At 37.4% G+C, this 25,004-nt stretch overlaps 1 long non-coding RNA gene across 1 annotated transcript; it reads right to left on the bottom strand.

The window, feature by feature from the left end:
• Window positions 1-12,298: 12,298 nt before the first annotated feature.
• Window positions 12,299-24,999, bottom strand: LOC116277673 (uncharacterized). The gene is made up of 3 exons (XR_012075476.1): window positions 24,903-24,999; window positions 19,906-19,983; window positions 12,299-14,539 (listed from the first exon to the last, which is right to left on the bottom strand). It is a non-coding gene; the product is annotated as an uncharacterized lncRNA (long non-coding RNA).
• Between the last annotated feature and the right edge of the window lie 5 nt (window positions 25,000-25,004).

Raw genomic sequence — 25,004 nt, 5'->3', positions numbered from 1 at the left:
AATGAAAACCTTCCGGCTTCAAACACTTCTATCCGCATGAAAACAAACAGAACAAGATGAAATCTGAAATTTCAAAAGGGCTTTAAGCAACTATATCTCACAGCACATCAATTAATAAGTCACTTCAAAGTGCACTTTCTTTTGTGTATACTCATTTTTTTCTGAGATCAACCCATAGGAAGCATGTCAGCTAAATTTTGCCTTTTTTCCTAAAACCTCAATAATAACATACCAGAAAGTCTTAGGCCATCTAGGGGCTCATGATCGTTAAGTATATAAATGACCTTTATCTTTATTATGAGAATTAATTTGAAAATAGGCAAAATTAAACAAGTTCAAAGTATTATTTGAACTAACACAAAGATGCAACGTAGGATTATTATCTTACAGGGGACCATTTCCCTAATCCTGTTTCCAATCTAAGTATTCCTGAGATTTCTTTGCTTTTTAAGTACTGTAACAACTAAGTCACAAATTTACTTTCATTTTCACTCTCCTTATATATATTCACTATTTATTTAGTCAAGGTAATATAGACTTGCAGTAATCATTTCACATTATTTGCATTTGCTGTTGTTATTTGTTTGCTTCTAAAGCAATGCAACTTTGAACTATTATTTTTGAAATAGTCCAAATAATTCAAACAGCCTGCTGAATCACCGTGCATCTTCAAGCACCATACTCTGTGGCTTTAAATTCCAGTCTTATCACTTGTCAACTGGGGGAAAATCGCTAAATCTATTTAATACTTGGATTTGTTGGTCATATAATAGGGATGACTACCTACGTCACAGGGACAAAAACTGCAGGGGCAATCTGTAGTACTGACTAGAAGAATATGGAAAAGATATTTCTTTCCTTCAGTAATTGTTCTGTTGATCACCAGTTTCCACAGAATCCACACCCCGACCCTCTCCCGGTCTCCTCGGCGGCTCTGTAACTCATGGCCAATCTTTTTGCTCTTCTTCAGTTTTCATCATTTGCTGCTTCCTGTCTTATAAGAGTGCACCTTCCCCTCACTGAAACTCTTTCTTCAATGCCCTCTTAATGAAAAATTTCTGCAATACTTCCTCCTACCCTTTGTAAAATCTCATTCCACATTCTTAACGACTTTCCCAACAAAGGAAAAGCAGATGCCCTCCCCAAAACTCCAGATGCCACACAACGTCTGACACCACATATAGCTAATCTTATACAAACTAAAGATTCATTTTTTTCCTTCCCTTAATTTTTTTTCTATAGCACATGGTTCTGCTTATGAACGTTATACATACAGTCAATTATCCAAGCTAATGGAGGCGAGCAGTGGGAGAGCTAATTAAGAAGAGTAGATAATCTACCCTGCTATTAGTGCAGGTGTCAGCAAAGAGTCTGGCCTGAGACAGCACCGTAGTGGGTGTGCGGTGGGAAGAAGGCAAGCTTGTAGTCCCAAGCTATAGCAGAGTGGCAGGGAAAGAAACTACGGAGCAATGGGGAGACCAAGCCTGGGGAGGGAGGAATGTTCAGACAGGTGATCACTCATCAATATGAATGTTGTGGATAATCCGGAATTTCCTATTATGCTTAAATGCCTACATGGAATATGATACTAGTCTTAAGTCATATGTTTGATTTATACCATGAGCAGTTAGTTTCCCCTGCTCCATCGGTTGTATTTTAAGGTGACAGATCCTACTATCAGCCCCAGAAGCCATTGTGCCCTTGTGATCAGTAAAGGACTGGCATAACCCAACACCACCAGCACTGGGAAATCATTTAACACACATATTCTATTGATTACGGGTCACTGCCATTGATTTTGTACATACAAGCCAGAAAGTATACCCTAAAACTATGACCAATTGGTTTTTAATCCATTTTCTTTCAGCACTGTTTCAATCAAGTGGTCTGTTCAAATGGGCAAGAATATGTGAGCATCTCTTTACTAATTCAGTAACTATTTCATAAAGGCCTATCATATGGTTTCCCGACCTAACAAAGCTTATGTAGTGGTGAGATCGTATACCTTCAGGATGGCAATGAACTCTTTCAACGTTCTAAAGACATGATAAGTATTTTAATACTCCACATATAGAATAGAATCAAAATCATCTACCAATGAAAACTAAAGAAATATTAAAATCTACATGGGAGAGTAGCAAGAGTAATCCAGAGTGCTCTATTTAGTGCCTTTAAATAAAAACCCTGATACTAATGGAAATTCTTCGGCAATCTAAGAGCTTTTGTCTTTTTTTTTTTTTACCATCAGTGGTTTCAAAGGAGGCGACGAGTAGCAGATGCAGACCTTTCAATTTACAACCTTCTTCCCCACAGCTTTATGCTGTGGTGTCCTTTGGGCAGAAACACTGCAGGGTCTCAACTAGTGTGTATTTCAATTACTGATACTGTCCTGCCCTGATAGATAGGAAGCGATAAAACAACAAGCAAGAAATCATTTTTCATAATTCTTCAGAGTCCAATCTAGCCTCAAACCTGCTTCTCTTGCAGACCTTCATGCCATGGAAGCTGAGTTTTAGTGGATTCTACAGCCTCAGAGTAGAATCACTTCACATATTTTTCAGTAGATTAGCCTCTGGAGTATTTCCTTCTCACTTGCAAAGTCTAGGAAAACAGAGTATAGCCTATGAGCACTCTCACTGAGGCGACATAAACATCAAACAAAATATTTAAACAACCTTGCTGTCCAATATTTCAAACAACATATTTTCATTTAATAAACATCCCCAATTTTTTCCCAATTGGTTGAAGGAATCTGGAATATTTACATGAGACATTCAAAACATAAAATCCCAGTGGATCTGTGTACCGGGAATTATGAAAATTATGAAATTTCTTTGCTTAAAAAGTTGAGTGTCCAAGGAAATTAAACTGCAACTTGCCAAAAAATAACCTCCTCTTTCAAAGAAGAGAATCAATCATATATTGAAGTATTAAAATTTAATATAAAGAGTCTGTTTTAATTGGCTTCATCTTTTGAGGTTAATAGGTATTAACTTTGATTTTTATAAAATATTTCCATGTTAATGACTCCAAGATCTATTGTTGCAAGGATTTTCCTGAGGCACATGAAGCTAAGGTTTAAAGCAGTTAAGGGTGCTTGAATTCCTTTACAAGCCTATTATAAGCCAATATTCAATCAAAACGATTATTGCTAGCCATTAAAAAATCTACTAAGTATCAGGGGTAATAACTCTTGCATGTTATTACTGGGAATTCCTACAAAGCAAAAGGCTTTTGTATTGCTGTTTGCAAAGACTGCTTAATTTATCTGACATCTTGCAGGGAAAAAAAATCTGCTGTTCAACCAGAAAAGAAAAAAAAAAAGTAGTTTTGTCCCCATTATCTCTGAACAAGTAGTGTCAGGAAGCTTCAGGCTAGAATTAACATAAGATAGGCTATTACAGTTGTAAGAGCATTTAGCAGCCTTCCCCACTGACTTCAGGGTGATAATATATACAGCTCCGTGTAATCTGTCTCTTCTGCTGCTCTTTCTTTGCCTCTTGCCTCCTCTCATTCTTTACTAATATCCATGCCTTATTATAAAGTGTGATAAGAAGTAAACAGCAGCATTTTTCTGCTAAAGTGACACCATTGGTTCAAGTCATAGAGTCACTGCTTATATGGAACCATTTTAAAAAGCAAACATTCAGGTATAGAAATAGTCCATGACTTATCCTCTAAAGATTAAGCTACTATATCCTTTCTGCTAGAAAAATTGTTTTCAGATATTGCTAACTTGCACAGAGAATGCAAATATAGTTAAACTGAAGTTTAAGAAAACAATCACTTAGAATGTGTTATCTTAGTTCACGAAATAAAATGCAACAGTGTTAGTAAGAGGTGAAAAATGTTCCTTGGTGATTCAGAATATCCACGATTATTATCGTAAATAATATCTACCTGGAACTGAGTATGGCTGAAAGCACATTTAAACCAAGGCAGCCTTTTCCTTGAAATTTACAAGACAGAGTATACAAGAAATGTTTGAGCATTTTTGGTTCCTGAATTTCTCCAAGTGTTTCTAGTTTAATTTCCCTTAATTTTCCTTAAACTAATATTATTCCCCCTGAAATTAAAAATGGAAAGCAAAACAAAAATGACACAAGTGTGTAATTCAAAATTTGTTAAAGCTTAAGCATCATAAAAATCCAAAAAATAGCAAAGCTAATATAAAGTAAAATTATTTTGATGAAATTTCTTTTAATCAGGCGTTTTCAGTCTGTTGACATTTAGAGCCACATGGTACTTTGCTGTGGGGGACCGTACCTTGTATTATAGAATGTTTAGCAGCATCTCTGGATTCTACCCATTAGATTTCATTAGCACCCTCCACCCTACACACCATGGTTGTGACAACCAAAAATGTCTCCTGAGGGGCAAAATCACCCTCACTGAGAACTACCGCTCTAGGTGGAACACATAATCTAAATTAGACTAAATTTATTAATGTTTAATTGTATCATTAACACTGGAAAAAGGAAGTATCACCAAACTCTCAGTTGCAAAATCCAATTTGTTTTTAGAAAATGATACACGTGCTAGCTGTGGCAAGACAGAGTGGGGCTTCATGTACATTTCCTATACACATTCTGGGACACTGAAATATTATTATGCATATCCAGGAAACCCAAGATCCAAATACCATGAACACCATGAACATTTATAAATACCATTGTCTTAGCTTTCTCTGGCTGCCTTAACAAAATACCATAGAATAGAAATGTATTTGTTAAATAATAGAAATGTATTTGTCATAGTCCTGGAGGTTGGAAGTCTGAGAGTAGCATGACCGGGTTTTGGTGAGAGAACTCTTTCTGGCTTGCAAGTGGCTGTCTTCTCACTGTGTGCTCATGTGACCTCTTCTTTGTGTGTACAAGACGAGAAAGAGAGAGAGACCTTTCTGGTGTCTTGTCTTACAAGGGCACTGATCGCATCACAAGGACCCAATCCTCGTGTCCTCATCTAAACTCAGTTACCTTGAAAAAGCCTCTCCTCCAAATACTGTCACACTGGGGCGTATCTGTTTCTCTATTCCTGGAAGATAAATGACTGTCAGTTACTTTTTAGAATGTCATACATGTTGAGTGTTCAAATTAGATAAGCATTACTGACACTTTTGTTCGTATAGTTAAATTTGAATTATTCTGGGTTGAGAACTTGTCTTTTTGTGTTTTATTCATACATATATAAAATAAAGAGAAAAAGTAAGAAGGTGCAAATTCATTTACCCCTAAATTACCTAAGATCACAAAAACCACATAAAACAGTTTCTTACTATTTACTACAAAATGATTCTATACTGTTAGACATCTGAATGTGATTACTTTTGGACAAGGGGAAGATTTAGTGACTCTAAGGGGTCTGAAGGGACCCTCTGAGCAGACTCGGTGACTGAGAGTATTCTGGGGGGTCATTTCATAACCAAAGTTGGGTACACTTTATGATTCATCAAGTTGTACACCTAGGATTTACAAAGTTTTCTTTATATAATTTATACTGTAAGTCCAATGTTTAAAAGCTTGTTTGAACACATAGAATCTGAGTCACACATTTATTGCTTTTGTGGATTCAAAGATAAATAAGATCCTCAGATGGGTCAAAGTCTAAAGAAAGGTTCAGACCTGTAGATAGACTGCACAATGCAATGTGATAAATGACATATATGAGCAGAGTTGTTTGAGAACACGGACAGTGAGGTAATTAACAGTGCCTGGGAAAATCAGGAAAGAATTTCTGATAAGTAGTGTCTGAACTGGTTAGGAAGCATGTTAAGAGCCCATCTTGCTACATATGAGTTATTATAGAGTAAGTTAGCTTCGAAGAAAATGTATACATTCAGGTTAATTGATGATATATGGATTTCAGTTTTCAAGTTGTTTCTATACTTTTGATTAAGACAAAAAACATGAATCAGACGCAACTAAATAAAAAATCTCTTGCCTTATTACCCAGAACTTTATTTAAATAGGAAAGTACTGAATAGTGGGTAGGCATGGATATTTGTTTATGCTCCATCTTTGGTGGCTTTGTCATTGAAACAAACTTAAAAAAATGTAACAATTAACAGCAAAGGGTGAGGAAACAATAGAAGAGATGAAATAATAAAACATCACATAAATGCTGATGGAGTACATTATGCAAATTGATGCTATGCAAATACTTAAGCATTGCCTTCATAGTAACAAGATGAAACTATGAACAAATTTCTTTGAAAATGATTGCCAACCATCACTGACTGATCATGAATACAAAAATTAACCCTTGAGGAAGAGTAATGGTTATGTTCTCATAGATCTAAGTTTTAACTTGGAAGGAAACACAGACTTCTAGAAGCAGAGTTAACAGCTGCAGCCACATTGTAACCAAAGTTTGCGATCCAAGAGGTACAGGTCTCAGTCCTGTCTACTAGTAAAGGGGCTGCTCCAGAGAAGTGTGAGAAAAAAGATCACTTTTCCTGAAATTAAAAGTTAGACACAGGAATCTGTGTGTTTTCATTGGAGCTGTATTCTTGCAAATTATTTTTCACTGTCAAAGCCGCTTTTGAATGATATACTGGAAAAATTATTCAACCAGGAGTACAAATCAAATTATTTAAAAATCCTATTTACTTTACTAGGCACAATATTAAATTGAGTATTTCTCATTCTTCCTCTTTGGCAAAGTTCTTTCAAGATGGAACACTTGAACTAGTTAACTCTCACATGTGATCCTGAAAGCTTAAACTCTGAAATGCTGGCATTCTTACAATCACCTATCACTTCATATTTCTCAGTCTCTTGGTCTACACTGCATTTCTGCTTTGACCTCCAACTAGAGATTCTCTAATTAATCTCACCCTGCTTAGCATCTCTGTGCTAATTTCACCCTAGTGGCATTTTCATCACTTTCATAAATTCTCTCCCTTTTTCATCTTTCTACTGCACCTTCAGTAACCAATCACTATCCACTTGGATCCACTTGGGTCAATACAGCCCACCTTCAATTCTCTATGATTACCAATGCCTCACACACTGACAATGAAGAATCACAGGACAATGTTTATTGACATTTTGCACACAGTTATGGTTTCTAATTTGAACTGCACCACTAAGGTGCCTACTGTTACACTTCTTTTTCCGTTCCTTGAGAAATCTGTTGTGAATGTTTACTCTTCAAATCCCAGAACATATCCTACACTGTTAAAAAAGATCAGTATCAGTCAAAAACTCTGTAACTCCTCCATCATGCCCAGGTATCTATATATAATGCCACACATTCTTTTTTCCCTTTTTGTCTACGAGTTCAGAATTTTCCTATTCTCAAAGAGTAAACTTTGACCCACGAACTGGAAATTTTATTCTCTTTCTTTCTCTGAGACCTCATTCCTCTAATTGTCCTCTTTCCCTTTTAGATTATTGAAACTCTGTTTTACTTACCTAATTAAAATAATCTGTCTTCTTCAATTTAAAAACAACTGCCTCCCACCCCAACCCCTTTCCCTCTGGGAAAAAAAAAACTTGCCTCAATATTACTACCTCCTCCAGTGACTGAACTATCACCTTCCTTCCTTTTGTGGTCAAACTTCTTGAAAGAACACTTTGTAATTACTTTTGTAAATGTCCTAAGTTCCTACTTACTCCTTGTCAATGGTATACAGAGTGGTATGAACCTGGCCTTAGCCTTTATAGAAGGCTATGGAAAGCTGTATGTCCTTGGGCAAATCATATAACTTTTCTAAGTCTGTAAAATTTTAATGCCTACTGTGACAATCTGTTAGAGGCATTACATGTCATAATGGTACCTAACACTTGTGCAATGCCTGCACTGTGTAAGTTCTCCATAAGTATCATCTATCATTATTCTTATTCTTTCATATTCTTATTCTTATTATTGCTACTACTGTTCTTCAACCCAGTATAATCCACTTCTGCCCATAACCTCATCCCCAATTATCCTGTAGAACTGCCCTTTCTAGAGTCACCAATGTCCTTCTAGTTGTTAAATCCAACATACTATTTTAAATGCATTACCCTGTTTGAGTATTAATATTTGATACCTATAGATGCTCTTGTCACTTGAAATACCTTCTTTACTCGATGTTTACAGTGTCTCTCTTAATTCTTCTCTCTGCTATTCCTTCATGGTCTCCTTTGTTGACTCCTTATTTTCAATGAGCTCTTAAATGCTGGGTTTCATCAACGTTCTGTCCTTGGTTACATTTTCTCCACTTTCTTGCATGTTCCTTAAGAAAGTTCCTTCAACAAGGCTAATGGCTCTAGCTCCACATCTTCTCTAAGCTCTGGGATGTATTTCCAATTCTGTGCTGGAGAGCTTCCCATAGATGTCTCATAAACGTATTAAACATAGCGTATCTACAGTGGATTCATATGCATTCCCCCTAAATAATCTTCCTCCTACAAACTTTATCTTAATTGTCCCTATCTACCAGGCTCCGATTCTAATTTTGGTCAACTCAACATCACAACTGAAATATTCATTTTTTTATCCAGTAGCTTTGTACTTCAGTTTATCTGCCACAAGATTACCTTTTCAAACATAAAGTTATCACCACAGTATGAATGGACTTAATACTGCAGAGCTGTACGCTTTAAAATGGTTAAAGTGATCAATTTTATGTCATGTATACTTTACCACAATAAAAAGAAATGTAAGAAGTAAATGCATCAAATGCTGGCAAAAATTCTTCAGTGATTCCAATTACTATACTCTCATCATTGCAAACAAGATACTTCAAAATCTGGTTTTAATTTACCCCTCTAATTCCTCTGAGTCTGGTACTTCTGTCACTTGGATCTTCACACTATTTGTTGAACATTCTAGGACACTTCACCACTTTGCATATATTGTTCCCTCTGCTCAAAATATATTCCTTTCTTGGTCTAATAAACACTTAGTCATGATTTAATCCCTAATCTCTCTTCTGTTAAGTTTGCTCAGAATCTCCCAGGCAGAGCCAGTGACTTCTTCATAGTTACTCCAATAATAGCATTTTCTATACATACCTCTACTACAGTGTTTACCATCTATATTATAATTATTCATTTCTTCTCTCCCTCCCTATGAACACATTAATCACAAGACTATGACTCATTAGTCTTTTTATCCTTAGTTTTTAGTAGAATTCCTAGAACAAAATTGCTACTTTTTATGGGTTGCACAAATGGATGCATGAGTGAGAGTGTACAGGAAAAAAGTGACAAGTAACATTGCAAAAATCCCTGTTATAGTACTTTATTTAATCTAAGATGCCATCGATTCTCAGAAGTATCATTTTTTTGTGCGTGATTGTGAAGGAAAAAAAATCTGCCAATTAAACTATGACAAGCTTTCCTGAAACATAAATATTTTCATTTTATATTTGTTGAAAGAGCTCTTTTAGACTTTTTTAGATGTGCAAGAATTGTTAAATATAATTTATGCATACATTTAAAGGAGAATATAAGCAGACTGTATCGCTTTGAGGAGGATACATAATTTTCTAAGTCTCAATTCAATTGATATGGAATTCCTAAATTAGGTTTACTTTCAGAGACTACTCGTCTGAATCTTTTTGACTTATTCATCCATGAGTGTGTTTACACCCCAATAATCATCTTCTGTCCCACTAAGTGGGTTTCTGATGCACAGTTATTTCTCACATCTTCACTATTTTCTTCAAAATATTCATCTAGACTCTTGACTCCCATTCAGCAGGTTTTGATATCTGACGCTACATTAATCTTACCAGCAGGTGTTAATAGATAGGTTTCTTTCAGCAACAAGGGCTCATGCCCTTCTTTAAATGGTGCTTACATGGCTGGTTGAATGAAAATCATGAGGCTGCAGTTGCAATTGTCCACTCACACTGGCAGCAATAACAACTAAGACATCATAGTTTTGGATAATTGTGTTTTAAAACTGGTCCAATGCACGTCCACTAACTAATATCAAGAAGTAAAATATGGATACTCCTTAAGAAAGGTTCCTAAGTGTCTCTTCTAGAAAACATATATCCAGTCTAATAGCTCAGTAATTTTCCAACCATCTGTGTGTGTGTGTGTGTGTGCACTCACACGTCTGTATGCACCTACATATGTGCATGAAAATATAGAGTAATGTTTTTGAGGAGATAGTCCTCAGAAATATTTTGGGGTTAAAATTCAACATGGAGGAAACATGTGGCCATTGGCCACAAGCACAGCTTGCTTCATGGTGATACATTGCCTTTCTTCATCCATGCTCATGATCTTCACCTTTTCGTGCTTTGGTCTTGATGATCTGGTCTAGGGGCATGTCAAAGAGCTGCAGGATTCATCACCTTATCCTACTTGACTAAATCTATATGCAGTTTTCTTCAACTGAATCGCATGTTGCTGGAAGTGAAAGTACTCCTATTCAGTTAGTTGAAGTCTCTGACAAATGAATGTCAAGCACTTTAAGAATAATTCTGTGTTAACAATTGCATTGGTCACACCAACTTCTCATTGATTTGAAAGTTCATTCATTTATTCTGAGGTATATGGAAATTTCCCTTTCCTTCAATTGCCTGGTCTGTGATTGCAATCGTTTTACAAACATCTCAGTAATAAATATACGCAGGTCTGATATTCTTGGATCTCATTAAAGCTTTTGGTTTTTCTTTGCTAGAAATTATAGAATTGCGTTCATTCCTCGTCTGATGAATATTTGCTTCCTTAATATCAAATTCATGTCCTACTGCTCTGTTTCCATGCCTTTCTATGTACAAAATAACTTATTGTTTCAATGCTGAATCACAGAGTAATCATTTTGATGACATTTTCAGCAATGCACATAACTCAATTTAAGTGACAATATGATTAGGCATGATAGAGTTCCCATATGTGCTGGAAATCGCAATTACATGAAGACTTAGCTAGCATTGATTTTAAGTTGCCATCAATTATTAAAATGTTAGAAGAAAATCATGCCTTATAAACAACAAAACATTGATTCCTAGGGAATTCAGCATAGTGACCATTCTAAAACTTCTCTATTTTTTTTTTCCACTCAAGATTCCACCATTTACTTATTTTTCAATAGAGGATTTCTTACATCACTTAGAGAATCAAGATGTTCAAATTAAACTATTTATGTGCTCATCTGTCCACTTTTCCATAAAGTTCATCCAGACTCTTTCTTCTTTGCTTAAATCTCAGAGGCAAAGATACTCTTTTTCATTTTTAAAGATAAACTTCCTTTTGCTCTTTGCCTAGAAAAGATGTGTGACAAAAATGATGTGGCTTAGATAAATACCACAGGTGACTGTGATGTAGGTAGTCTTCAGCTCTGTTTGACAGACAATGGTGCCACCATCTTTCATCTTTGCCTCCACTAGGAGCTCTCCTGCTGTTATAAATACACTCGTGGGGTAATAGAAGTTTCCTGTTCCTTTTCTGCACTTCCTTCCTTTAAGGTTGTCGATACTAATAGAGAAGTGTTTACCTTTCAGATGTTAAACTCCAGAGAATCCAGACACTCTCAATTACTCCCAGCAGAAAACAGGATGAAACCCCCAAACAACAGTATGATTTGCCCTGACTGCAAGGTGCACTATGACCTTGGTGTTTTGAGGCTGAGGAGAATGAGAAGAATAAAAAAGAAGAGAAAAGCGATGAATGATTAAAAAAAAAAAGTGAAGGTACTTCTGGGCACCCATTCAAGGCTGATAGGGCATGGACTACAGGAAATCCTATACAAAGCATGATGGCATTTCTCACCTTTTCCCATAAGCATGCTTGGGTCCACTGATTTAAGAGTTTTCCCGGACCTACACATGTGCCCCACCACATGTTGTGAGGTCTTATTGCAAGTATCTTGGAAACACTCTACTTCCTTTTATTTAACTCTCAGAATTTTGAAGTGTATTCTTCTTTCTACTCCTTTTCTCACCATCATTTGCTCTTTATCTCAAAGTATTCTGACCTTCTGCCCCTACACTAATGAATCGAACTTCTGAAGGTCACCAATGACAATCACAAAATCAAATGGCCTTTTCCTCTGCCCTCTCTGCACCCACTGTATATGATTTTCACACTTTGACCACCCATCCTTGAGATTCTCTTTCCTTCTGATTTTCCTAACACTAAACCAGGGATCCTCAACTTATTTACTTGTGTCATTTATTTCCTTTTTATTGGATAAAGCTCAAATTTCACAAAAGGAAGAAGCCAAGGGAAATTGGTAAAAAAAAAAAAAAGTTATGTTGAGAGCAAAATCTTTCCAGAAAGTCATACAAAGAAAGGAATTGGAGACACACAACTTCCAACTCCACATTTCCAAACTGATTTTTTTCAGTGATAGGAATGTCCTTTCAAGCACGAAGAGAAGAAAGTCAGCATGTTATCTTTCTCCCATATACCAAAGGATGCTAACTTGCTTTTAATAACATTTAGTAATATACACTTAGTAAGAATGCTTTTAGAAGTCAACACCAGGGGTGGCTCCTTGGTTCACAACAATTTTTTTTATTTATCTGATAATAACCCACTAATAAGCAAAAATGGGTTCTTAATGGCCATATGTGTACTCTAACCTTTCTATTCTGAGTTCATCTGAATATCAAGGGATAAATATCTGACCTCAGTTGGGCATATAGATTTGGTATCCTAGGAATTCAAAATTTAGAAGGGAGAAACACAAAGACTTGCTGGGTATTTTACCAGAGTCATGTTAATAAATACCAATACCTGTAGCAAAAGGTATTCCTTCAAGTCCTAACAGTTGCCCTAGCCCTGTTCTTCAAATAAAGTATACTGCTCAATTCTTCAACTAAAGGTGTTATTCAGTATTAAGTACTGCATAGACTTACAGGAAGAAGGTACCACTGGCTGAGCCCTTATGAAAGAGATACCAAAACACTGCAGGGTTGGGCTGTGTTTTCCTCTTTTGCTGTCCCTCACAGACTTTGGAGTAAAATCCCAAGTTCCAAATCAGGCACATTTTGTGGATAAAAATCAAGCCATACGGAAATTTTGGTAGGTAAACATTGTTAGACTATATTTTTGTTATCAGGTTCAATGAGATGCTCAGCGTTTTATTACAAAGTTCAACCCACTTGCTTTGTTATCTCTTAACCATTTGTTTTCCTTCTCAGCTGGGCTCTGAGAATGGTTGTTATGTTCAGAGTTACTTTTTAGTGCCTGTTCTTTACAACACACCTGTGAGTTAGCAAAATATGATTATTCATACTGTACAGATGGTGGGACTAAGGTATAATGCCATCTAAAATCTGACTAGCAGGGTCGGACCAGAATTTATGATTCCCCAAACCTCAGGAAGTGCAGTATTTCCTGGGATATCCCTGCCCTCTCTTTAATGTTTATGAACAAAAGGCTGCAGAAAACTGCAATCTTTAATCAAAATGCCAAATACTTTTTCATACGGAACAGATCTGGTTCTCTCACTGCAATTGGTGTTGTTTCTTAAAATATAGATAATGGTTATTAGTGGTACTCAGAGATAAGTTCTAGTTGATTTTGAAAAGCATTGTCTTCTGTGTTTTGCATGAGTTTAACTCCTTTTTCATTAGATTTCTTGTTTAGGGCATGTTTATTGAAACAAGCAGTAATCTCTAGTGGGAAAAATGTGTTGTTGGAAATAACGTTGAGCTAAGCATTTAACCCTATGCTCCAGGTCTGGGAAACTGCCAGCTTAGTCACCCAGGGTAAGTGACATTCTGTAGCAAGAAATATATGAAAATTCAGATTAAACTTATTTTACTACTGGTAAAGAAAGGAAGGACATAGGGAAAAAATAATTTGGACTGACACATTTATGTTCTTATTTCTAAAGCAGCTATACATCAATATGAATAAAATGATTTTTCCCCTCTAAAAACTAGGTATAGGAAGAAAACATGTTGGCCTTGCATATGCATTTTTCCCATTCCTTCTCTTCTGGGGCCAATTTTGGAGTAACTAGGTTAACTGAACAGATAGAATAAGATTACAATTGACTTTCCATAATGTAGAAATCAAAATATGCCTTTGCTCTATTTGTCATCTATATAGTATCCAAATTAAGACTTCTTAAAGGGTTTTCAAAGTTGAGTTTACCAGCCATGTCGTTCAGACGTTTCTTCTGTCGGTTAATGAAGCGCAGGAGCTCACCTAATTCATGTGACTCCCATTCGTCATTGCTGCCGCAGTGAAGCCCAAAATGAGATTCCATTCTTCATTCAGTTCCTGTAGCTCAACAGTAGTCAGGTAATCAGGCACAACTCCTGGGGTCTTGCATTTTCAGGTGAGGAAACTAAGGTCAAGTGACTTTCCCTGGGTCACACAGCAAGACACCGTAAGAACAGGGAAAAGATCCAGCAACCTTGGACTTCCTCAGACATTACCAAGACCACCGCTGCATACCACCTTCTCAGGTAATTGCCTTCTCTGATATCAAGTGGGTCACATTTTATTACCTCTTTCTTTTCTCTTTGAATAGAATCTTTTTTTTTTCTTTCTTTCTTCTTTTTCTTCTTCTTTTAAACAGGCATTTAGAGATGCTATTGTCTGCTTAGTGTTTCTGGTAATTATCTTCAAGGAAACTAGAATACAAATTTAAAGCCCTCATTAACATGCTGATTAGAAATTTCTCTCAAAGACTCAAAAGGCTGGAAGAGACCCCCAGAGATCATCTGATCCAGCCCCTGACTTCAGGCATGTTTCACCTAAACAGCTTCCAGCAGATGGAAGACTGTATTTATGACCCCCAAGGAGAGAGTCCCCAACCTCCCTGGGCAACACAACCCTGGGCTTAGATCTGCTTTACTACGTAATGGGTTATGTGCAAATCGTAGAAGAAACTGCCCTCTCTTGTAATGTCAGATATTACTAAAATGACCAAGAGTAACCATAATTTATATTTGTTTTCATGTAATTTATCTGACCAACATTTCTGACTCTATTTTAGAAAAGTCTTCCTTGTCATTAGGCATTCTTTTGACATAAACCTGTTGGAATTTATTTTTAAATTTTAAACCATATTCTGGAAGATACTGAATATTTGTCATTTTAATTGAAGTAAAATGTCTGCCCTTTTTATTTTTATGCTTTTTGCTTCTCCAGTGCTGAATGTGTCCCACAGAAATACTAATATTTCTCTCAATCTCTATTTCACCGTCCAAACCTGGATAACCTCAGCCTGGGTTTGAGGGACCTGTGAGACTTAAGAACTGTTTCTTGTGACTTAGATATTGAATAGGGTACATGTGTACATCCTGACTTGTTCCAGGGAATTGCCTTCATCAATTTCTAATTTCTTTAGCAGATTGTGGGCAGGGCTTCAAAAAAATCGCAGCTCCATAATCCTAGTTCTATTTCTGCATCATTCCTTTCTGGAACTGATCTCATCTATGTCCATTTATGCTTCTGACGTAAAATAATTTTCCATCTTCATTCAAATCAGAACATATTTACAAAAATATTAATGAGTGCTCTCCTGAATTTCCACACTGAATGCCAGAAATCATTTGCTGTAAGAAATTTCCTAGCTCAAATGCACCTAGGCGAATAAGAAGTTTACCCAAAGGGCTGGCCTCTCATATGTACAAATCTGGCCTCAATGAGTTACATGAATTATACCCTGGGCCCTGACGGTGGTGGGAACATCTTGTCATTTCTTCATAAACCATAATGTCTAAGTGTATCAACAATGCCTGCAGAGTTCTGAGACTGCCTTCCAGATCTTCTCTCTTCTTCATTCTCTGCCTCTTTATTAAGACAGGACAGGATAAGCATTGGCTTGGAAGCTGGGTCATCGAGGATTGCTCGTTATAGAACTCCTAGTGACAACAGTGAGTTTCAGCAATTCTTCGTTATGGGCCCTGATATCTATTTGTAAAACTAACAGCTTGTAACAGATGACTTGTAAGACCCTGTTAACCTCTGAAATTCTAGCATAAGTGAATGAACAAATGAAGAAATAAATGACTGAATAAATTATTAAGCATTCTGATCTAGTTTTACCTACTTTGTCTTTCTTGCAATAAAACTGAGTGGTATGACTTGAATATGCATTTTTGAAATGTATTTAAATTATAAGCTAAATGTTGATTGAATATTGCTGACTTAATACAACAACTAATGTTTATTGAAACCTTATCTGCCAGCAATGTGTGGAGGATAAAAGAAAAAGGCAGTCAGTTATTTAAACATTTAAATATGTTGATTGTCAACACTATGAATACAGCTTGAGTCCAAAATTAAATCTCAAATAAAATTTTGATTAAATACAAATGCACCATATCCATAAAGCAGAACAAAGTATTAAACCAAGTCTGTATCAATGAAAAATTTCATGTCAGGATTTGTCCAAATGTCATGTGTTTTACTCCCTTTCCTAGAAACCTGCTAGAGCCGATGTGAGAACGCAGCAGGGGTACTCTTGCCAGGGGAAAGCTAGACACGTTAGCATTTTGAACACAGCTAACCATGATGCATGACAGTAGAGAAGAAAAGTATATTTATGTCAGTAGGGTCAACAGTGCTTTTTAGAACCACTTGGGGGGTGTTAGATAGCATTAGGGAATCAATCTACAACTGGAATAGGGCAAAGAATGTTATGCAGGGCCAATGAGTCACACTTTTAAACAAACTTAGTCTCACCTCTGGTAGACAGAACGCTATCCCTCAAAGGTGTTCATGTCCTAATGCCTAGAACTTGTGAATAAGTTGTGTTACATGGCAAAGGGAAATTAAGGTTACAGATGGAATTCAGATTGCTAACCACCTGACTCTAAAATCAGGAGATTATCCTGGAATATCTGAGTGGGTCCAGTGTAGTCACAAGTGACCTTAAATGTGGAAGGAAGTTAGCAGAGTCAGAGTTGGCGACAGATTTGAAGATGCTACCCTGCAAGCTTTGAAGATGGAGAAAGGGGCAAGAAGTCAAAGAATTCAGGCGGCCTCTAGAAAACACATTCCTGATGAAACCTTGATTTCAGTCCAGTAATACCCATTTCAGAATTCTGGCCTCCATGACTGTCAAATAATACATTTGAGTTGTTAGTCACTAAGTTTGTGGTAATCTGTTACAGCAGCAGTGGGAAGCTCATATAGCATCTTTCTAGTAAAAAAACAAGGGTAGAAATCCGAGAGAGGTTGGGGGTAAACCACTTGAACAGCCTCCTTTATAAACCAATATCCTGTTCCCACTAATCTCAAAATTGTATTTGAGACTCTCCATATCTCCAAAGGCAGCAGCTGTTGTCGTAAAAACTGTCCTCACCCATAAGTCTGTTCTGACGTGACAAATCACCTTGCTACACTTAACTACAAATTTAACCCTCTTAATACAAGTTACTTTGTTTGTGGGGTTAGTTGTCATCTTCTAGAATAGATTATTCTTAATTTGGCAGAAACTCTATCTTGATACTTCTTTACATCTCTTTATGCCATACATAGAATAGACCGTCACTAAATATGATTACTGATTGTGTTCTCATAAGGACCTTATAAAAATTAGTCTCAGGTGGACACTAATCTCACAACTGGGTCTATATGTGCATCAACAAGATTCCAACAAACTGAATGCTCAGGTCTGTTTATGAATGATTATCTTAAAGTTTTAATTTAAAAATAATATTAAATTTTTAATTTTTAAATTGTATGTTTTAGGCTGGTTTATAGCCTAAGTTATACTTCTGACAAATACAAAAGAAACAAAAGAGTGAAGATAAGCAATTCTCATATTATACTATGAAAATATGATACAGCACTCCTTCAGAGTCTGAACATTATATACATTCAGATATTACTTATAATTACTATTGTGTCTATCAGTAAGTTCAGGTTTATGCACTTTAGACATTCCTATATTTTCACTGCATCTAAAATATCAAAAATTATTTTCAAAATTATTTTAATTTTTCATGTACTCTTGGACATCTCTGAACTTCTGAGTCACTTCCCTGCATATAAAGAGAGACACATTTAAGAGGAGACCTTTTAAAAATGATGACACATTTCTAAATACAATCGATTAATTATAGCCCAACTATCTTAAAGATTTCCAAACAAATTTATGGTCACAAATTCAATTAACCACATAATTTTTTAGTGGCCCCAAATTGTACGACCATATAGTGTGACTTGTCATTTTAATACTTGATGTACCTTTAATACTTTTACTAGACTTTTAACTTCTTTAAAACAAAACCCATGCCTAGTTCATTTTTAGACCCCTTAACTAGCATTGCATGTTTCATACTGCAGGTGCTCTTTAAATATTTGTTATGTGACTGAATAAAACAATGAAGAGAAGCCCATGTAAATGTAGCTTGAAATGGGTGTTACTATAAAAGGCCATCTTATTTGTGTAATAATAAGAAATAGAAAGTGTAATGCCACTGTTTTGGTAAATTATTCATACTTAGTAAATTACCAAGATCTAACATCCGCAGCCTCTTTTAATTTCTACTCATTTGAAATAGAAAGTGAGATAGCTATTAAGGTTTATTTTATTGAAGAATCAAGTCCATCACTCCTATACTGAAGTTCATTTCTACCTTATATGGCAGTAGCTCTGTGCTCCAGAGTCCTTATTGGATTGAAGAGCAAATCTATACATATGCTGTGTTGTGCCAGGGGGCACAAATACTGTCTTGATTTACTCATGTGCAACTCCTATTAACACTGTGAGGAATTCAGCGCAAAGCTGAGTGTATTTTTCAAGAAGGATCATGTTGTTACACATCCAAGTAACACACGAACTCTTTTTGACTATAAAACCAATGATGTGCAGCCCTACACACTTAGGGTCCTCATTTAGCTTTTCATTGACTAAATGTCCGACTGGTCTGACTCATTCTTTGTGGCAGATATTTTTAAAAGCAAGATTTGACAAATAGAAAAATGAGGCAAATTTCTGGAACTATGAAAGCATGGAGACAGAAGTCATAGGGAAAATTCCAAATTGTCATGCTGTAACACGGCGAACATGCTAAAACATGGGCAATGTTGTGTACATTATTTAGCTTGAAAGGGACAGAAATTACCCACATGTTTGAGATAATCTCATTTGAGTGTCGTCCTTTGTTTTGTCGGGTAGAAGCAGCACTACCTATTCTGCTCTGAATTTGGAGATGTTAAGAGAGGGGGATCCATGTACAGACACTGAGCCCTGACAAGAGCTGGGAACCAGGAAGGGAAGGTACAATGGGAGATCCTTCTCCAGCTTACCTTTGCCTGAAATCAAACCTCGTATTCCTCTGTGAGTGCATGTGGACCTTACACAGTCCACACTCTTTGCTGTCCTGCCCCTGAGCACACACAACCTCCCCAGTCACAGCCACGTGGTAATTGACCAACAGAGCCGACGTCATCGACCAGGAAGTACGAACACACCGAAGGAGTCTGTCCTCACATCCTCTGACTCAACACCTTATTAGCTGTATGACTTTGAAAAGCCATTTCATTTCTCTCTTAACTGTTTACTTCAAGAAATAAGAGACTTTTCAGACTTTGCCAATGACTCTGTCCTAAGTTTCTATGTCTCTAAAAACAATTCAGTGCTATATAAGTTGCCATGTTATTCACAACTTTGCTTATAGTCAATTTTGTCCTGTAACATTAAATATAAGGCAGAATATAGTTTGTAAGGTAATTAATGAAATAGCAAAACAGTTTTACGGTCTGTACAAATTTGAACCTAAATGAAACAGGAAGCTAAAAAGGAGATATCCACATTACTCTTTAGATTATTTATTGACTTGGAACCAGGCTCTCTAGACGTATGCTGTTTATGGGGATGGATAATGTTGGCTGCTTTCAGATATATGAAGACTTGAAACTGAGTGTGTAAAGTCAATAGAAATGTACTAATTATATATCATGTCATTTTGGCATTAAAACATTGAAACATAGGTAATAAAAGATGCTACTGCATTATCAAGTTTTGATGAAATATACTTACATTCCAGTAGGAAATGACTGAAGTGTGTGACAAGGAATTCTCTATTCTCTCTGAACCCAAGGAGCTTAGGATCAGCTGCTGAGGAGAAGAGACCAACACAGACAAGCCTGTAATGAATCCTCCCAATATAATAAACACCAACGTTAGGCACATATTTCGTAAACAAGTCAATTCTACAAATATAATGGAGTCAAGAACAAGAAAAGCAGGGTTTTTTTAATTAAGGAGAAAGAAATGGGTTAACTGGGGAGTAGGGTAGGGTGGAGTGTCTGTTAGAGTGAAGGTAACCAGGAGCAGAATTGGAAAACATAAATTGAATATTTATATTTTCTCTATTACAAATGACTGAAATTCAAAGTGAAGAGATTGCTCTTGATAAAACACAAAAAGATGAGAGAGCTGGGAAAAATACCTAATACTGTGCATTGCTTGGTATGTGTTGGTGCTACTCTGGATGTTTACATGTATTAGTTCATTTAATTCTTTCAACAGCCACATGAAGGTAGTACTGATATTATCTTTATTATGCATGTGATGAAATGAACATGGAGAGGTGCAATGACTTGCCCCAGGTCTGACAGCTAGAAAGTGGCTGAGTCGGCACAGACCTGGGCAGTCTATGTCCAAAGCCAGCACTCTCAATCGTGATGTTGTATGCCAAAAGAGTAGAAGAGGGTGTCCATTTAAATGATAGCTAAGACACCAAAAGACTGAAAAATGGCAAATACTCTGGATTTCAAAGAGGACACTATGTTATAAAATATTCCAGAAAACTCTTTTAAATAGATTATTAAATTATGTTTTATTAATACTCAGAAAAGAAACTGTTAATCATGTGGAGGGAATATTGTTTCCTCTGGAATGAATGACACCAAACTCAACTCATCTCTTTTATCTTTATAGGTTGCCGGAACAGATAAAATGTGATATAACATAGGCATACCTTGATCTCAGCAGAAAATTCTTTCTGCTTTATCAAAAATTACAAAAATCTTCAAAATGGTCCTAAAAAATGAAAGTTAAATAAAATCTTGATGACTTTGTATGAATGGATTCATAGACAGCTACCATGGCTCAAAAGTACTTACGAGCGAATCGATATAAAGAAGAATGGATGTCTCTAGTGATGCATGAAAACTTTTGTATTTGGGTTAAAATTATCCATAGTATAGGATGGGGAGAACTGAGTAGTAATTTATATTTTAAAAAAATACTAAAAGTTTTAATTGGCTAAAAGTTTGATACAATTCAAAGGACATGATAGTCAAAAAATTGTAACACAATCGAAGAGAGTACTATCAGACTCTGGGAGGTAATAGATGGCATCATTCCAAGATCGCATGTAAACAATTATGTTCCGCGTGAGGTGAGTGACACATAAGGCAAATAAGCAGGAGGGAAACCCGGATGGTAAAAATTTGGATGTTTAATAAATGAATAACAGAAGTTCAGTCTGTAGAACAGATATGTGCGTGTGTGTGTGTGCGCACACGCACGTGCATGAGTTCACACATGTATGTGGGGTCCAGACGTGAGTATTGAGATCATGTTGCTCTCTTTCTGAGAAACAGAATAGCATGCTCTGATTCACATTTTAATGGGACCACTCTGTCTGCTCTATTGAGACAAGAGAGGAGTGAGGGAAGGATGGAAGCAGGGAAGTAATACAGGTGGTAATGATCCAGAAGATGAAAGTTTCATGGATTGGGATGATTCTGAACTGTGAAATGCTCTATCTTTTTGGCTTTACCCTATCTTTAAGGGTGAAGCCAGTAAGATTTGATGACACTATCTGTAAGGAATGAAACACCATACACCAAGACATCATTTTAGTCATAATAAAATTCCCAAATTTAAAGGAAACTTAGAAACCTTCTTATCAAGACTGATTCTTTAAAGGAGTTTTTTCTACAACAATCTACTCCTGCTTGACTACTTCTGTGACAAGGAACTCACTGTGTCACATACCATTCATCACATTTTAGAAAAGCTCTGCTTTTAAAAGCTCTTTTACTTATAGGAGCCTAAGCCTGTTTCTCTTTGATGAGCAAGTGTGATAGTGTGAAAACAGGTATCTGGTCTTCATCCTCAGCATGAAGCTCTTAAAGCCCTTGGGAATTCATAAGTGATAAGAGCAATAAAGGTGTGTGTATTCATAACAAGCCTCTCACAACCACTCACAAGTGGTTATTAATGAGGTGACTTTTTGGAAAGCATCTAAGAACAGGCACTGGTCACCAAGGGAACCAACATTAGACGGTTGGAACTTACAGTCTCCTTCCTCCAAAATCTGGAGAGGGGAGAGGAGCTGAAGACTGAGTTCATTCACCACTGGTCAGTGATTTAATCAACCATGCCTATGTAAGGAAGCTTCCATAAAACCCCAAAAGGTTGGGGTTCTGGGAGCTTCCAGGTTGGTGAACCAGAATGAATCCATGTGCCACTGTGCCTGGGCCTCAAACCCCATGGGGACAGAAGACCCTGCATTCAGGACCTTGCCCAATGTATCTCTTCACCTGGCTGCTGATTCCATATCCTTTAATATCTATTGTAATAAACTGATAATCTAGTGAGTAAACTGGTTTCCTGTGTTCTCCGAGATAATCTAACAAATGAATCGAACCCAAGGAGCGGGTCATAGGAATCTCTGATTTACAGCTGATTGGTCAGAAGCACAGGTAACAACCTGGACTTGTGATTGGCGGGAGCACTTTTGGGGGACTGAGCCACATCAGCCCTGCGGATCTGATGCTACCTCTGGGTGGAGAGTGTGGGAATTGTCGGAACTGAGCTGAACTGTAGGACACCCAGCTGGTGTTGGAGAACTGCTTGGTGTGGGAAAAATACCCTACATATCGGAATTGGTGTCAGAGAGTGACAGGTGAATGAGAAAAAAAGTAAAACCTGGGAGGAAGGTGGGTAAAAGGGGAGGGGAACTGTATTTGTTTCTTCACTGGCATCTCCCAGCACATAACATGTCATGTGCCATTAGGTACGTAATAAATATTTTTCTGTCTGAGCAATTTGTAATGGGTCACAATGATGTGACCATAGGATATTAGTTTATTTCTTAATGAGGTTTAAAAATAATAAAATTTAAATGTTTTCTCTATACACACACACACACATACACATGCTTATATATGTGTCTTTTGACTCAGTAGGTTTGTATGTGATGATGGTTTTAAACAAGTGAAAAATACCACTGCATTCTAATTGATGGTTTCTTGGTGTCCTAAATCTCAGTTAAGTTTAAGGGTACATGCCCTTCAATAAGGAGTGACAGACAAAATATATACCAGTACAGTTTGACCAACAAACTCATCAGAATGGATGCCAGTCTGCCTGGTGCCTATCAGCTGAATATCAGCCTGCTTCAAACTAGGGGAGAATTAAGCTATTTGAGTGCTGAGTTTAAATACTACATATTTCTATTTTGTCTTTATTGTTAATGAACAAGCCCTATCTTTAGCTCCTGCTGTGCACTTTTGGCGGGTCTTCCATATGGTTGCTGCTAAGTATTTTGGCATTTTCCCAACTGTTTCAATTGGGTCAGTGGGGGGGACTGTGTAGGAGTAATAAAACAAGGGTGACTGCAGCAGGGAGGAGTACGATTACTAGACACATAACAGCTTACTGCCTCTCAGGCATGAAAGCACAGCTCAGGGCCATCCATTACAACAGGCAGTCAGGGCAAACCAGCTTTTTGCCATAGAGTTTACTCCGGGAAAGGCCGGGCCTTGGGTGCAGAGATGAAATCTCCTGCTTCCAGTTGTTTGTTTTTTTTTTTTTCCTGTTTCCTTCCTTCTTCACCTTCCCACAATATCTCAAATGACTCGACAAGGAGTTAGACAATTATACCTTGCACGCTACGTCATTCTGAGAAAGTTTTTATGAGTGGACTCAGCTAAATTTTAGCAGCAACAGCTGGGTATCAGTGGCCCTGAGGGCTTTGATCTTAGGAGGGGGGAAAATGGGGAGGGGAAGTCTGACTACCACAAATACTTGAAAATCCCTGAGACATGATTCACAAAGCCAGAGGTCACTGATAATACTGATACTGTTATTGAAGTGTCTTCCTGTTAGAAATAAAATCTATGGAAAAAAGGCACTATTGTTTTCATCCTGTGGAAGGCAGTGTTGCTTAAACACTAATAGATTGGGAGGGGAAAAGTCCAAAGCAAAATTAAGATTCTAAACAGCAAAATGATATATTAAAGAGATGTGTACACGCACACAAACACACAAAATGAACGATGTACTCAAGGTCTTGATCCAAAGAGAGTATTTCCCATATTTATGCTTATACACACAAGGATTGTTTAAATAATTCGTTATGCTTTTCCTTTCACATAATATGGAGCTTTTTCTCCACACTGAACACCAATATACAGCTATGTAGCATTCTAATAGGTTCACAGTGTAGCCAGTAATTTTTCTCGAGCAAGAAATCGAGATGTTAAAGAAACAGTTGGAGACATTTAAACCAGTAAACAAATATGTATACGGTTTTCTTTTTTTCACGTTTCCAGTCAGGAACATTGAACAAAAATGTTGCATTAAAAAAGTTGCTCCACATTTCCTTCCTCCCCTGCCACCCCCAAGCCTAGACACGGGATCCCTGGAGACCCACACCCACCCGCAGTGAACGCCCCGGGTCTGGCAGGAGGCTGCGCGGGGGAACGAGGCAGGGCGGAAAAGAGCGTGAACTTCCTAGACAAACACCACTGGGCCCGGACCTCAGCATCACCACCAGCCCCTGCACTTAGGAAAGCACTACTACCGACAGCAAAGGGATGGTCGTAAATCAGCTGGTTCCAGGAGGACCCACACTTGTCCTGGGACTCCGGAGAACCCTACTTCCAGCTCCCTCAGGGCAAGGAGAACGCTAGGTAAGACTCGTATCTGTCAGCACGCAGCACGGAATCCACACCTAGAAGCCCCTGACACCACCCGCGCGGTCTCCACACCGCAACCGCCGCAACTGCGGGACTCACCGCGCCGCGACCCCACGAGCGGAAGGAGCTGGCAGCCGCTGAAGTGAGGGCAGCGGCAGCGGCTTCGAGCGCCGCAGTGCGCAGGCGCGCGCGCAGACCGCG

Source organism: Vicugna pacos, chromosome 1, assembly GCF_048564905.1.
Source record: "Vicugna pacos chromosome 1, VicPac4, whole genome shotgun sequence".
Lineage (NCBI taxonomy): Eukaryota > Metazoa > Chordata > Mammalia > Artiodactyla > Camelidae > Vicugna > Vicugna pacos.
Note: the sequence above shows the minus strand (reverse complement) of the source record. Positions and strands in the feature narration are given on the sequence as shown.